The following is a 13,320-nucleotide window of genomic DNA, read 5'->3' as shown; positions in this document are numbered from 1 at the left end:
CACAAATAGTGTAAATAGTATTGAAAATACTAGTGAATACATGGATCATTGCTTAATTATGCATAGGCTAGTATGACGCACAAAATAGTAATTATTTTACAATATTCATATTACTGGGGTTATCATATACATAATATAGTCTAGCCACAACTTTTGCGTATGTAAACGCTCTACAAACTCCCACTATGATGGTTATCGCTGGTGGTTTACGTAATAAAGGAAAAGGGAACCAAATAACATTTATGCACATATGAAAGTCATTATAATGAGGTAGGTACGTGATATTTAATTAATTTGTTAGTATATTTAACAAATTAGCGATGGTGTATAATTTGTAGCGAATTTAATTTAATTTCGGTCAATGCCCGGTCTATTTATTAATTGAATTGCGAATCATTTTCAATCATTAATCAAGAAATTAAAACACAGTGACACCAATCGACCACCAAATCGTGTTTAAATAAAGGTATTATAAATTCCAAGTGCAATTATAACTGATTTTATGATGTCAGACAGACAGTATCACAGTAACATCATGTCTGGTTCACTACATACAAAAGACGATTAATGCCATCCGTCTACCAATAGATGCCGCTAAGTGTATCATTTTAACCAGCAAAAAATAAAATTAGATTTAATTGCAATTTCATTGCTTTTTATAATTTTTTACATACTTTTGTAAATGGAACCTACCTATTTAATTTAATTTTCACTCGATTTTAACTAATTTTACAGAAAAGTTTATATTCAAAACAACGCCATCTCATGAAACTACTATAAACAAGTTATTCTCCTCCGATTTGGCGATGCTAAACGAATACTAGATGGCACTACAGACGTTTTTACGTTACTTTTCACGTTTTTAACACAGACTAATAATAATATCACAGACCACAGACTAATAATATACTACGTTTTTAATACATAACCTCATTGCCTTTGCAGTACCTATAAAAAATATTGTAAATGGGTTAAAGCCGTTATTAATTATTACTAACTGCGTTCCTGTAGCGGCTTATATTTGGTAGGTACCTAGTGTATTGATCGTTTTCATACGAAAAATGAATTGTCGGAAAACTTGCGAGATTGTGTGAATATTTGATTGCAAGATCTCATTACAAAATAATATACATAATACAACCTATACTTAAACCGTAGTAAGTATATTATTTCTAGTCACATTTAATTATAAGTATATAAATTATAAATAAATATTAAAGGACAATATTACACAAATCGACCTAGTCCCACAGTAATCTCAATTAAGGCTTATGTTGTGGGTACTAGACGACGATAAATATAATTTAATATTTTATAAATACATAATATGTATTTATAAAATATTTAAAAAATATATTATATAGATAACACCCAGACCCAAAAACAAATAATCAAGTTCATCACACAAATATTTGCCCTGACCGGGGATCGAACCCGGGACCGTCAGCTCAGTAGGCAGTTACTTTACCTCTGCGCCAACCGCGTCGTTAAGAATATCAAGAAATCATCATAATGATAATAAATCTAAACTAAAGTTAAATACCTACCTACGTCATCTTGTTTTATTTTCTAAATAATCCTATCAGATTACCTTTATAATTTATATGAAGTATGAACCAAAAAGTTTTGAGATTTAAACCGTAGAAAAGGTTTTGAATGATCCTTTGCGTTTTTTTTCTTTATGCGCCTAAAATTAAATATTTCGACATCGATTCCCATAAGAATGAAGTATTTTCCCGTTATAAAAAGTAGCCTATGTTCATCAGGTAGGTATAATTTTTGCTTCGAATGGTGAAATAATTTTTCAAATCAATCCAGTAGTTTCGGATCCTATCCAATACAAACAAACAAACAATCAAATCATTTCTGTTTTGTAGATAAATACGAAAGTTACTCCGTCATAGTAGGACAAAATAGAAAATAGTGGGACCACGAGAAAATAGGTATTCCCGCACGCGTCTGAACATGGTCTGAACCGATTTTGACGGAAATTTCGATATAGTTACATACACGGTACATACCTACGTTGAAAAAGGACATCTCAATTTTGTTGCATAAATAGGATTCAAGGTGTAGGAACAGGGATTGAATAAGGCACACGGTTGAAGCCGTAGAATGAAAGTTGGTAATTTATAAGATTAATTTATTGTAAAATAAACTACTTCATTTTACTTAAACATATTCTATTTATCATTCATTGACTTATCATAAACTTTTGAGTCTAGTTAGGTACTAGTACCTATTATGTGAAAATTTTGAAAAAAATGTTTTCTTTAGGAAATTATTAGCATTAATTACCTTGTCTTGTCATTAATTTATTTACCTACTTGGTAATAATCGGTCGAACACTTGTTTAAAGTTTATTTTCCTTGTCTTTTCCAGGTAATCTAAATTATTTAATTTTTGCAGTAGGTAATTAATTCATTTCGGCTTGAACAGACAAGGCCAAGGTGAAGCGAGATTGCCAAATATGGGTGATCTGTAGATTGCCGTCCTGCTGTCGAGCGTTCGCGGTACGGACGCCGCGCTGTTGCCGCACCGTGCATTTTGTATGAAAACAAACGACCGGCCGTGCGCCGTACGACAAACGCACAGCTTCGGCACTGTAGCGACTAGCGGTCCGATACGAAACGCATAAATTGAAAGAGCCATAAGTGTTGGAAGTTGGAACAACATTCCACCACCATTTAACCAGTTTGACAAATATTAATAATTTTCGTTTCCAATACCGGAGACATATTTTAAAATCCTGTTCTAACCCTGCATTTGTATCGAATTACAGTTTACACATAAACTTTAATTAAATATTTATTTTATTTACTGGTTATAATATAACATAACATTATATAGACAGTTATTTTCTGCCTATTTATCATTATAATTATAAACATTGTAAGTATATATTAACGGAAATGTATGTAATCCGTCATTGTATAAAATTCCCAGGAAATGTATGTAATTCCTAAAATCGCATGGAAATGTGTGAAATAAATTATTTTATAGTACACATTTCCTAGGAAATCCATACATTTCCTAACTAACAGTCGGAAATGTAAAACATCTAAGATATTGGAAGGTACGCGGGACGAGGGGTATGTATGTCGCAATCGGATTGTATAATCCGCCGAATTACAAACGGCCGGCATTTTGTAATATGCCGAAAATTCGTAATCAGAAATTTTTGGTTTGGATAAGGGGGTGGGTTAGGTTAGGTTCGTGTTTTTTAGAACTATACAGAAATAGGAGCCCCACGAAGTGGGGCTCCGTCGGCTCGCGACCGTCTTTTTGTAGAATGTTTGAAAAAGACGAATTTCGGCATATTACAAAATGCCGGCCGTTTGTAATACGGCGGATTATACAATCCAACTGCGACATGTACACGGGGACAGCAGGACGAGGGGACTGATTACCTTAAGGACGCTGTCACAAATCTGCGTTACTCAAATTTAGGTATTTAACGTCGCAACGTGGTTCGCGGGACATCACGCTCACGTAAACATAGCGCATTCCATTTTATAGACCATCTTCATACTTGATATTATTTTTTTTATATTTTTATTGAAATTGATTCCAGAAGATTACTGGGAACTTTAAAAATTCATTTTGTTACTTTTATTAGTAGGTACGATCCATATGTGTATTTTAGTGAATTCAACCAACTTAAAAAAGTGTGACTATTTTACAACAATTTGAATATGAATTGTATTATTGTATATTGTATACATATATTATTCATATATCGAAGCTTTTTAAGAAATGTATCTATAAAATACTTTAAGAATTATTATCATACATAATATTATGTTACCGGCAATATATTAAACCCGGCATTGTATTTGTATGCAATTCTTAGTAAATGTATGTTATTCCGAGAAACAGTCGGAATGCAATAAATTAAATTCGTCACATTACCTATATCTTTAAATCTGAACTTTTCCTGAACCTAATACGATATTGGAATTATATATAATTCCAAGGAAGATTATACATTTACTAGGATATGTATGCATTAAATAGTTTATTAAACAATATTTTATACATTTCCTAAGTGGCATCGGCATTGTACACATTTCCTATTAGTTTGAGACCCATTCGTTAAAAAGTCTTCAAATAACGTTTGTTTTATTATCTCGAAACTGCAATTAATAAAAAATGAAAATATTTTTTTTTAATAATTAATAAAAAATATCCTGTCCAGGATTTTTCCAGTCAAACCATTTTTAATACACTTAATCTTATATATAAAAATGAATCGCAAAATGTGTTGGTAAGCGCATAACTCGAGAACGGCTGAACCAATTTCGATAATTCTTTTTTTTATTATATTCCTTGAAGTACGAGGATGGTTCTTATGTAGAGAAAATGTAAATATGTACCACGGGCGAAGCCGGGGCGGACCGCTAGTTTATTATAAAATTGGTCTCATTCTATTATCACGCCGTTGCATTTCGACTTATATTCGGATCTTAGACCACTAGGATTTGTATACAATTCCTTGATTTCATACATTTCCGGTAACATATACATAATTTAATTTTATTTATTTACATTAAGTATATACATAATTACATACTGATATTATATCTACCTATACATATATATATGTATATCATGTTTTAACCGATGTATTTATTTATTAGTATTTATCATATTAATAGAAATATATCTTTCACATAATATACTCATGTTAAATTATCATTATATACAATTCTAGACTGAAACTCCAATAGTCACTTGGGGTCACTGAAAATCAGTGGTGGTGAGGTATTAATCACCTTGCCATCATATACTGAGTTGGCTCCATTTGTCAGGTCACTCACTGCCACATTACAGTTCTTAGGAATAAGATTATTTTTATTTAATTATTTTTCTTTTTATTTCTTTTTGTTTTTCCTTCGTTTATAAATGTAACTCGTGTTGTGATCTTGACAATAAATGTGTTTTATTTATTTATTTATTTAATGTCCCTTACTGCATGCTTTTCATGCAGTTGTCCGCACCATATGTATTGTGGTCTTTGTCCATACACACTTTCTCCAAAGCCCTGCTTTGGTCTTGTTTGATGTATAAGCTCCTGTATATTAGTAAAAGTTAATCAAATATTTAATTCTTATTTCTTGAAATTTGGTATAGTATTCTTTGTGTGATACAAATCAAAACCAACAGTCAGGTTAGGTAGACTACAATTTACAAAACTGGCAGGGTTGCCATGCAATGGTTGGTGGTTAATGAAACACTTGACTCGACTGTAAGCTTGTATTGAACTGCTTAAACTGTAGAACAACAGGACTATAATATATTCTAGACGCACACATACAATAGATTACACACTACACTGTAAACTGTAGAATTAATATTAAAGACATAGTTCATTATATATTTTGTAGTCTTTGATTATTTATACAACAGACTAGAAATAAATACTATGTATGCGATTATACCTATTCTAGCCATCCATTTTAGTGTTCCTTAAAATTAAGTACATCTTAGTCAAAGGACAACTTATTTTGCCCTTGCCCGTAATGCACTCATAATAATTTTAAGTTGAATGTTTGTCATTCTTTATGTACCAAACACAGTCACGGCCACGGTGCTCATTCCATTTTACTGGTATTAAAACAGATGAAATCCTTCATGATCCCATATCCTTCTTAGTAGCAAATGTAGAAATCCCTTTCTTGTGTCTACAATGTTTTTGTGGAGAATCGTATTTACATTTGGGATGGATTAATTCTTCTCCTCTCTTGAACAAAGGAGACGATTTTTTTTGTTTGGAGAATAGGCCCACCTCAATTTCTTAGCGTATATTAATGAAATGTGTGTTAATTTGTTCCTTGAAGTCCCCAGATTACAGTGGTGACATTACTTTTACATGTTTTAACCGGAATCTTTAGAAATACGTGTGCAAACATTCACCTCATTACTACATAAAAACTAACTGATAATGAGCGATTTGTCTTGTGTGACCCATCCGAATCATTGGGTACAATATATTTAAATAAATGAATAAATAAATATTAGAAAACATCATATACATTGTCACGATTTAAAGCTCGGAAATCAGACTCAACGAAGGTACCACAAACACAGAGACCCGATTTGGTTATAAATAGTATAGAAAATAGATATAAGTGGGTGTACCTCAAGTTTCTGGACCTTGATGCGATTTTAGCGATTGGGAAAACTGATTCAATAAGAAATTATTAGTTAAGTAGGTATGTAGGTATTTAGGTACGTGATATTTTATGACTAATATTATAATAAATAGGTACATAATATTAGGATAGGTATCCATTTGCACAGCCATTTTATTATTCATGTTCAATTGTAATATTAAACGCTCTTAAGTTGTAGCAATATCATTTTTAAATAGGTAAAAAAAACATTGTTTACATTCATTGCAAACATTGACGCAGGGGGCTACGACAGGAGGAATCTGACATATTATTCCGTCAAAGCAGCCAATAGATAATAAAACGTTTCGTTACACGGATTTTTTTAGCTGAGTATAAACAAATTGTTTTATTTGATAAATGACAGGATTTAAAATCGCTATCAATCTTATTCTTCCATATAAATAAGAATAAAAACAATTTCTAAAGTGGTTTATTGAAGTCAATTTTTTTCGCTTTTTGGTTTTATTTTCATTCTATCGATAAAAACGTTTCGTTCCAGTTTTTTTAATGTTGGCCATTGTTCTTGGTTTGTAGACAGCACACTACAGCAGGGATGATATCAAAATAAGGCTTTTTAATTCGATTTCATGATTCCGGTTTCGTTTGTAAAACAATGAAGTTACAAAATTCATAATATAATTTTGTATTTTTACACGTTTTTTTTTATGACTATACGTTACCGAGTCTTGGTGGGCCCACAAAAAATAGTCTCCTTTGTTATTGCGAACGTAAGCAATAAGTCTGTAATAAAACAATCTTATATTGGGTTACAAATCCATAAACCAATCATTAAAAATCATGTTTGTAAAAATTTATGTTCAGAGAAAATATCAGTTTACCATATAAATCTTATTTTCTGCCGTTTTTCTATTCTACATAACCTCACAGTCCATCAATCATATTTAGCAATTTAGCACTTATTTTTAAAATATCAGTCAATAATTAAAAACGAAAACAAACAAAGCTTCTCGTTTTGGTTTTGACAGAATCTCGTAAATAAACTGAACTAAATACCAGTCATAATAATGTAGGTACTCTGTGAGTCAGCTTTGTCTAATTTGGTCTGATTAAAAATCCGAGTTGTAGGTATAATACAAAATATTATGTTGACAGTTGACACTTGACGCCAAAGACTTGAAAATAAAAGGTACGTGTACATATATTTACATTAGTGCCATCTAGTGGCTCTGGAAGGAAAAGAACATCAAGTCTGTGTTTAACGTGCCATCTAGTGTGTTAAAAGCAAAAGACTAAGAGATATAATCGAACACGTAGTACGTTATTTCCCCACTGGCGCTTTAATTGCGTAAATTCATAGTGCAACTTTTTTTGTATGGAGTGCACCGTCTGTTGTATACGTAGTATATTATTATTAGTCTGTGGTAACATAGTAGAGTCTGCTTCATATTCTTTATTAATTTTTTGCTAAGAAATAAGAAAAACATTTTGTAAATTGGTAGTACTTGTTGGAAAAAGAAGTACCTAGGTGAAGCCGAGTCATACATCGCAAGTTCCAAAATAGTAAGAGGCAACTCTATCGGAACACCTGAGAGCTCGGGTCGACGAATTTAGATTAGTGCATCAGAAGTTCTGAGCTCGTTGAAAGCCAACCGACTTTGTAAGTTTTCTCTCGCGGAATCGTATAAATTTTAATGAATGCCAGACGTCTCTAATGAGATTACCGCTTCCCGTGAAATTGGATTCACGTGGGACTTCTTCAATTTTCAGTGAACGCGAAAATTAGGTGAATCCGCGCAACATCAATGATCATTATTCACATTCGAATACCTTTGCCCCTGATTGCTACTAGTTACACGCCACTTTTGCTAACGTAGCGAAAAGTAAATGCTAATCATCGTTCGAAAGCTTTCACGGTGATATTATGTTGAAATAAATGTTTTATTATAGTATTTGTATCAAGATTTATTACATTAAATTTGTTTAATCTTTGTAGCAGTATCTGAATCTAATAGGTTTACATTATTAAAAGATTTTATTAAATCATAAGCTTCCCTTTTACTTTATATCATAAATATTATCAAATTATTTCGTTGCTGCTAATTTCTAAACTCTAAATATTTATAAAATGTTAAAATATTTCTTAAATACTGCTATAACTCAGTTACGAAAATAAAACGGATCGACTTTTATGATGTATTTTCCAAGAGATGCTTTTCTTAAAGCAATCAAGCCTTCTTGAATTTCATTCTTCAATTTACATAATATATGACATTCAACATACGAGCTCCAATCAGTCAGTAGACCGGCAAACGTCATGAATTTCACAGTAGGCAGCTTGTGCAATATTCCCTTCTATACGTACAACGTTCAGATGAATCGTTAACGCCGCATGCATATGTATGTTGTAAAATTTCAGATGATTCTGTAAGACTCTCCGCAAGTGAAGGAGGAATTTTAACAATACTAAGAATTTACACTCGACTTTTTGTCGTCTAGTCTTATGTTCTGCGACTCGATTGTATACCTACTATAATTGTATTTTAAACGCATATGATGCTTGTATTTAAATTTACACCGTGTTCAAAAACAATTTTGTTTTGTCATGGAATAATCCACAGTATCTTGAACATTTTGTTGGAATATTTTTGTGAATTTATTGTTGTTCAGTAAAAGTAGGCAGCAATAAGCTTATAAAATTTCGAGCTTGTGCAAAATCGTTTTTCGAAATTTCTTTCATAATACAAAACAACCGCTGGCGAAATAAGTACGCAAAGTGGTTTTCTGAGCTTTTTTATAATTTTCTTGGCATATTTCACGATAGAAAACTCGTATTCGACTCACAGCAACTGTACTATAATGGTTGTTGTTTGTTATTGTCTGTATTATTATAACCTCTGAATACAGTTCAACAGTTAATGAGGTATCGAGGAGAGGGCTTTATAAATAAGTACTGGGAGAGTAAGCGGCAACTTTCTATCTATTTAAGTCGGGAAAAGTTCGCACAAAGAAAATACACAATTCTTTTACGGTTAGCATGGATGGAGGTTTCGGAAATAGGTGACGATTGCCGCAAACCGTGGGACTGGCTCTGTGTAAATTGAGATTGGACCCAAATTGCTACAGCGCCTTATATTTGTAACAAAGTCCATACTATCGAGACTCGATCACTTTAATAGGGATTTGGCTGGACCTTACTGGGTTTTGACTTAATAAACGACACGAATGTGGAAGTGATTTGGTTAGTATAACTAGAACCTATTTTATGCTCCTGAAAAACCAAAATGCGATGGTAATCGATTCATAATCGAAAAAATAGAACCAAACGGATGAAAATACTCTCTCATTCAATACTTTGAAACTCAGATATACCACGAATTAAATTAGCATGGTATTCCAATATGATTACCACAATAATTTTACCCTAATATTCATGTACAAATGAAACTGTACTAATAAAGTTTATTAATTTTAAATTAACAGGAAAATTATAGCGCGTTTTGGTTTAATCGAATGTTCGCATTACAATCGTCGATTTCCACGTAGCGATTTTAATTTACCCGCATCACAGGCATTTCACTACTAGCTAAATACATAATTGCTACTAGGCTTGTGACGAGTTAATTCATATGAAATTTCCAAGCGGACTTGTGGTGTGCCGCAACGGGATACAAAGCTTTGAAAATTAGGCTGTGCCTTGTAAGCCGAGCAATTGTAGTGGCACTATGTGATTGACTGCGAAACAAATCTCATGTTGGACTGAAACTCGTTTACCTGATACGCTGTTGCAATAACAAGCTGCGTTTCAATCGAAACAGAATTAGTGGTAAGCGCAAACCAACGCATCGTATGATGGATTTTTAACTTGTAATATGACATATGGTCATAAGTAAGCGGTGACTTTCATCGTAAAATGCGGTGAATGAGAATACAAAAAGGAAAGTATTTCATGTGTATATATCCCGGCTAATTTAATTCCAATAATATGAACGTGTAATCCATACCTATTCATGGAAAGTTTCACATTTAGTGTATTATTGTATGAATATGATATTTACTGTTTTAAGTTGTGGCTCTTAATATTTGTAAGAGTTGAATAAAAACAAAAATAATAATAAAATAGTCCAGATAAATTTTCGCAACAAAAATATTTATCTTTTAAATGTTATTGGAACCCAAAAAGCCTGAAGCGTTTATACGACTACTGCAACTACGTAAATAAATACAAGAACATGTATCGTACAATATATATTTTTGTAAGTACTTAAGTTTACTCAATTGCAGTGCACATTCGTGTTAATTTTCGTTGCTTTTTGAACGAAAAATGTAACAACAAATGAGCTGAAATTGAGGCGAAATTGAACTTACACCCAACGTTACAGTTTTTCTTTTAGCGCTACTTTTACATTTTGAAAAGACGCTCCTCACAGGAATTTAGCGTTTCCACCCAAAGAGATTAAAAGTTGCATAAATGCTTTAAAAATTGCAAAGAAATTAATTTTCTGGGTTAATGAAGTAGCTATGTTTTCAGTAGAAAACCGGTTTCGGTGTTCAAAGGAGGGGATTACTAGAGTGTTCAGTGCACGGGTGGGAGTCAGAAGCCGTGGAGAGGAAACAAAGGAAAGTTTGTGGTTGCAAGTCGCAATTATATGGGCGCTTCGTTATCACGCGTTAGATCCCGCCTAGCTGACCTCGTTGGGAATAAGCAGCGCTTTCAATTATGTCACTGTTTTTAACGCCGGTTTTAACTGTTTCGCGTTAACTTGTGTTTTGTACAAGTGATAGTGTAGTTAAGTTGTAGATGTGTATTTTTGTTGCAATGTTAATTATAAGGTAAGGTAAGGTCGTAATTCAGTGTAAGGGTGCTTTTTTAGATTTTTTTTAAAGTGAGCTCAGAGGCATTGATTAATTTTATTATTCAGGACGTCAATATGCTTATTACGTTATTATTTTATCTATGTAGATCGTTTTTTCATAATGTGGATACATTTTATTTGTGTGAAAACTGATACAATTTATAAGATAACAAATATGTAACAGATTTCCTGAATTCGTAACAATTTTCTACATTTTATACAATTCCAGAATTTCATATTCAAAGAAGACTATTATTCTATTTCTTAGAATACTTAGGTACGAAGGATCGTGTTTGGACCAATTGTCCAAAGACGAACCTTTTTTTTTCTCTATAAATCAGAACAATATTCTAGCCTCGTGTGTTTAGATAGCAATGTGATTTATGGAGTTTGCTGGATGTATTGCGTGCGGGCTCGATTTCACAAAACTTTATAATCAATTCAGCGGTGTCATAACGTGCGTGTCGAAAGCAGAAAAGTTCGCTTTTCCGACAGTTTGTGGCGTGTTTTATTGCTGTTGCGGTTTGGATGAACTTGTGTATCTATTTATATAAAAATGGTAGTTAGTTACTATACCTACGGTTCGTAAACGTGGGGTTGCTGCTGATTGACAAAGATTATATAATATTGCTATTTAGTCACTTTTTATTAAGAACGACTAAAAGGGATATGCTTTCATTTGTTCCGCGTCAATTAAGATAATTACTGTTAAAAAGTACCCGGACGGAGCTGGGGTGGACAGCTAGTTAATGTAGTTAAATATGTTAATAAGGTTTTTTACAACAAATTATATATTTTAAACCCAAAGTGAACAAATTTTTATAATAACTATGGCATACAAATTATTACCTCCATTCGTAAGTAGGTCATTGGCTAAGGCGCCGCGTTAAAGCGAAACACGTGAGTGTGCACCATAATCTAAGCAATATTCTATTTCTACATTCACGTTGTTTTAATTTCAACAACTCATACTTCATAATGATGCCGCATTCATCTGCCTCTTATTAAAAAAAGAAAAAAAAAAAACAAATCCAACAGCAGCATACTTTTTGTTGTAATTTACGAAACAACGTGGAAATTTTTATTTCAAGAATAGAACGCATTTTCTGTGAAAGGTCGGTGCTTAGATTGACCGTACATTTTGTTGATGTCACATCGAGAACATTGAGGTTGGCTAACAATGAACCTCTGTACTTGGATTTTTATGAACCCCGGTTTGGTAGTGGACTAAAGTCGGTCAACGTTTTATTGCATAGGTTATTTTTAATAAAAAAGGCAAATATTTATTATATAGTTCTGCCTGCGAACTCGATTACGTGAAGGTTAAAAAATTTACGGAGTTATCGTTTGTTATATTAATATTGTTATTGTTTATACGTTTCCCTAATGGCGTGCCAAATTCCTAGAAGTTGTTTTTGACCCACACTGTAAAGATGAAAAATGCCAAGTTACTAATCCAGGCAGCTCGATATTCGTATTTAATGGTAAAATTGGACCATTTAAATAACCATGCACTCTCTTATAAGATAGCCGCTCTGGTTCATACACTATCGTGTTCTCAAAGGATTTCAACATGAAACACATATTTCATTGCACTCACATTCATGTTGAGCATCAGCTTTTATCGTTCGTGATATAAAAAATTGCCGTCAGTCGATACCATCACAATCAAGTCGAAATAAAACCTCCAATCCATTAGTAAGCAAGTAATTCTACACAGGTGGTCTGTTCGCTCACGTGCCATAACTACACGAATATTAAATTTATATATGAAAATTACGAAGCTCGATTTATTTTAAATTAGCTACTCGTGCTATATTCGTTAATGTACGCCAAAATGGGTCCTAATTAATGTATCAATCAAGTGCCGTCGTTCACACATATTAAGGCTTAATAGTCGCACTTGATGCAGCCATTAATTAATAAAGTGCACCGAGAGAGCCAATAAAGCTCGCCACTTATAGTCAATTTTCTTAGAATACGTACCGGGCGTGTTACATTACGTTAAGCTTACAAATACTTGTATATACGCCTCAAAATGTTCTGGAAAATTGTAGAGAAATAAAATTTGTGACCTAAAACTTGTCGTGTTACCGTCACAACGTTTATGTCAAGAAGCTACTTAAAAACAGCTCTTTGACACGCAAATATTATGTGCTACAGTTAAACATACAGTCATAATTGTTATGTAATCGTCCTGGATTATATTTACACATAAAACATTAACATTAAAGTGGTCTGAATACAATTTTGTTATGATAATAAATAATATTGTAAAGAGCTGAAGATGGGAATAATATAAATGAAATAACTGTTTTAATAGATTCTAA

The 13,320-nt window shown here is 32.6% G+C and overlaps 1 protein-coding gene and 1 long non-coding RNA gene across 8 annotated transcripts in view; one reads left to right on the top strand and one right to left on the bottom strand.

Annotated features, from left to right (window-relative positions):
• Positions 1-13,320, top strand: part of LpR1 (Lipophorin receptor 1) — a 179,356-nt gene that overhangs the window by 92,071 nt on the left and 73,965 nt on the right. The window lies entirely within an intron of this gene.
• The window catches only part of LOC149487650 (uncharacterized), a 148,559-nt gene continuing 140,481 nt past the window's right edge, over positions 5,243-13,320 (bottom strand). The window contains exon 2 of the long non-coding RNA XR_016315736.1: positions 5,243-5,289. This is a non-coding gene — a long non-coding RNA (uncharacterized LOC149487650). The remainder of the gene's footprint in view (positions 5,290-13,320) is intronic.

Source organism: Colias philodice, chromosome 6, assembly GCF_061535455.1.
Source record: "Colias philodice isolate Cphi_HAF_F1 chromosome 6, ilColPhil1 Martin Lab GWU primary, whole genome shotgun sequence".
Classification (NCBI taxonomy): domain Eukaryota; kingdom Metazoa; phylum Arthropoda; class Insecta; order Lepidoptera; family Pieridae; genus Colias; species Colias philodice.
Note: the sequence above shows the minus strand (reverse complement) of the source record. Positions and strands in the feature narration are given on the sequence as shown.